This window comes from Lactuca virosa, chromosome 2 (genome assembly GCF_052849685.1).
Source record: "Lactuca virosa cultivar CGN04683 chromosome 2, Lactuca_virosa_CGN04683_v6, whole genome shotgun sequence".
NCBI lineage: Eukaryota > Viridiplantae > Streptophyta > Magnoliopsida > Asterales > Asteraceae > Lactuca > Lactuca virosa.
The window spans coordinates 137,784,263-137,788,068 of NC_136427.1; the positions used below are offsets into that span (position 1 = coordinate 137,784,263).

At 42.6% G+C, this 3,806-nt stretch overlaps 1 long non-coding RNA gene across 1 annotated transcript; it reads left to right on the top strand.

Moving 5' to 3' along the window:
• Window positions 1-1,226: 1,226 nt before the first annotated feature.
• Window positions 1,227-3,350, top strand: LOC145156533 (uncharacterized). Its single transcript, XR_013736768.1, has 3 exons — window positions 1,227-1,496; window positions 2,485-2,572; window positions 3,275-3,350. It is a non-coding gene; the product is annotated as an uncharacterized LOC145156533 (long non-coding RNA).
• The last annotated feature ends 456 nt before the right edge of the window (window positions 3,351-3,806 follow it).

Sequence of the window (3,806 nt, forward strand, 5' to 3'; positions counted from 1 at the left end):
CATTTGGGTTGCATGGCATTTCAATACTTGGATAGACAAAATGAGAGAAAGTACACTTGTGATTATTAATATATTATAAGTTCTAATATATTAATAATAGTATTATTTAATTAGTATTGATCAAGTATTAATCTAGTATTAATTTGGTGATCAAAGTGAGACTAATTAAATATATAGGGTTGATTATGACAATCATCAATTCTTTTATGGTGGATTAATGATCCATGGTTTATGGGTTTGGTTATAACCATATGGAGCTCCATGGATAGTCCATGGGAGTTACAAACCCATTGGTCATGAGGAATGAAGAGTCATGACAATTAGGGTTTACATTTGTAACTCCTAATTATGACACACTATAAAAGAAACCTTATAGCATGCAAAATGGGCACTAGAGTGTTTCTAGAGAGGGCATAACCGATTTTCAAATGTAAGAATTATTCTCTCAAGTTATTCCAAGTTTTGTGGTGTTGTGTGAAGCATTTGAGGCACAACATTTGGGGTTCTAGGCTCACAAAGTCTTGAAGGAATCCAAGCAACAACAAGGTATGTATTTCTACTAGTATTATGTTTTATGTAATCCCCATGCCATGCTAGTTAGGAAATAACCTTGAAAACGAAATTTGCATGTATATAGAGAAAACATAGATTCAAGGTTATTAGGGTTGCATGTACACTTAGGAAGTGTTAGAATGCTCAAAACCCATCAAAATTATGGGCTTATTTTCGAAGAGAAGGGAAAGGGAGGGACAGATTCTGTAGTTATGGGAAAATTTGGTATGGGACGGGGGTATATAACCTCCCCACCTGTCAAACCCTAACCCTAACTCAAAGAGTGCAGCCGCCATCATCGGAGTTCTCCAGCCGCCACCTTTCTTCGTGGTTCCGATCAACGAGTCCGGCGAGCATGTTGTTTCCCAACCGACGGTAGTCAACCACCGGATACCACCTCAGTGTTTCCGCTGAAGATGTTGAGCCGTCACCGTGACCTCACCAGTCGCCAATATGAGGTGGTTCAGCCACCAAAGCCAACCACGGACCTGTTACCGGCAAAACCGCGATCGACCGCTGTCTCCACTGCGTCGCCGCCACTGGTACCACCCTTCGCTGCTTATTCTTCTTCTCTCGTAGCTCTGTGACGACCCGCCGATGCGCCACCCGCTGAAGACGAAGCTTCTGCTGCCGCCGCTGATGTCAATCGTAGCTCTTGTCGCCGGCGGCGACGGGACCTGCTAGCGAGCGAACGTCTTTCGCTGCTGCTGCTGTCATGTTTGTGTGTGTGTATCGCTGCTCCTCCGTGGCGTGTAAAGGGTTGCTCGCTGTACAGAAAAGCTCAAGGAGAACCACCATGCCGCCGTTTTGTTCTCTGCCACCTTCGACCACCATGTGTGGGGTGGCTATGGGTACATTTTGATGTGTGCGTGTTTATCCCGAGGGAGTGTAGTATGGAGTATTAGTTGGCCGTAAAATCCAAGAAAGACCCTACCGCCACCACCGTGAGGTTGTTGTATATGTGCTTGTATTAGTGTGTGTGTGTGTGTGATTATTTGGGGTTTTAGCATTGTAAAATGTAACCGGAAAGAAAAATAATGAAAAGAAACTCAAACCACCACCGTAGGGTGGTGGCTGCCGCCACCGGCCGCCGTGTCGGGTGGCGGTGTGCTTTGCTTCGTTGTGATTGATTCGTTTAGGGTGCTTGAAACCCTAATGGGCCTTGTAAAACCTAATGGACTCTAATGGACCCAATAAAACCCTTATGGGCTTAATAATATTCTAGTGGGATTCATAGGCCCAATAAAGCCCTAATTGACCTAAAAGCCCAACAAGTTAATAAATGGGCTAGTATTTGGGTTGGAAACCCTAATTAGGGTTTGGAAAACCCTAATGCCATCAAAACCCTAATTTTGGGGAATTAACCGGGACACACGGGAAATTATTTAATAACTTGAAATATTAAATAATAATCATTGGCAAGATTAATCTAAGCAATATTGGACTTAATGGATTAAGTCCTTAAAGGATTATGTCCTTAATGGGTTATGTAGGAAAGTTAACCCTAATCATCATTTTATGTGAAACCCTAATTTCACTTGGGTATATTATTGGGCATTTCTATTGGGCCTTGATGATTGAGTTATTAAATGAGCCATACACGATCAAGCAATTAGACTAGAATAATCTAACGGGCCTAGGGTAAGGCCCATGTAAGGGGTTTGGGCCCAATTTGGAAAATTGGGCCATAGTTTGGGCCTTAATGATTATATGATGTTGGGCCTTAGAATAAGACCATCTATAGGCCTAGGCCCAATTTGGAAAATTGGGCCATGTGTTGGCCTTTGATTCCTAATTGACTTTGGGCCTATGGATTGGGCATTGGGCTTGAATAAGCCAAGCTAGGGGTAATGTAGTAATTACCCAAAGAATTTAATTATGGTTATGTAGTGGGACCCAATTATTAATTGGGTGTTATTTTGGTGTTGACAGTTCGGGAATCTATCAGCCAGCAGCTGGGGTTGAGTCTGCGGGACTTCAGCAGTGTGGGATTGTGTCTACGGGACTTCAGCAGTGTGAGGTGAGTTACCTTCCAGTAGCGGTGGGTCTACGGCCACAATGCCGGACCACCAGTAGGAGTTGTATGTTGGATGATTGTCTTTGTGATATCATCTAGGTTTGCTACTACCTGATATGTTATGTGCTAGTATGATATGATGTTATATGCTAGTAGCAGTAGGGGAAATAGTTCCCAGGATTTCCGGTCGATAGGGCCGAAGGGGGTAGTCATACCCAGTCATGCTAGATAGAATATGATTATGTGTTACATGTTATGTGGTAGTAGTAGAGGGGTGAAATAGTCCCCAGTATCCGGTCGAGAGGACCGAAGGGGAGGCCAGCACCCAGATATGCTAGGCAGTATCCGGTCGACAGGACCGAAGGGGTAGGCCAGCAACCAGATATGCTAGGCAGTATGTGATTTATGTTTATATGCTAGGGTTTTATGTGGTAGTGGTAGGGGTGAAATAGTCCCCAGTATCCGGTCGAGAGGACCGAAGGGGAGGCCAGCACCCAGATATGCTAGGCAGTATCCGGTCGAGAGGACCAAAGGGGAGGCCAGCACCCAGATATGCTAGGCAGTATCCGATCGAGAGGACCGAAGGGGTAGGTCGGGCACCCAGATATGCCTGACAGTATATGTATGTTATATGATTGTATGGTATGTGGTATGATGGGGGAACTCACTAAGCTTCGTGCTTACAGTTTTCAATTTTGGTTTCAGGTACTCATTTTCAAAGTAAAGGAGCCGGCTTGATCGCAGCGCATCACACTATGTTTTCCGCACAAGAGATCTTTGGGATTACACTCTGATATGGTTTTATGATAACATGTTTTGATTACTGACACTTTGGTTTGACACGAGATATTGTTATGAATGTTTTTATACTGATGGTTTTATGTAATAACTTATTTAAAAATGAAATTTTTGGCCTTGAATTTTGGGATGTTACATGTATGTAAAAAAAAGTAACAGTGAATTTTTGATTGTATGAATAATGTATAAACAGTAGAAATGTTTTACCCGAGTTACAAGAATCGATTAATGTGAAAATTGAAATCAACAAAGCATGAAAGTGGAAAAAAATTGGGCTGAAACGTACCTGAATCAAGTTCATGGGTACTTGTTTGTGATCAGAGTAATTGTTTGTGACTACCCGAAATTTCTATCTTGTACACTTATTCAAATCAATCAAGGTCAGACTCGTTTTTGCTATCTTCTAGCACTGTTTAGAGTCAATTTGAGTGTTTAAAGC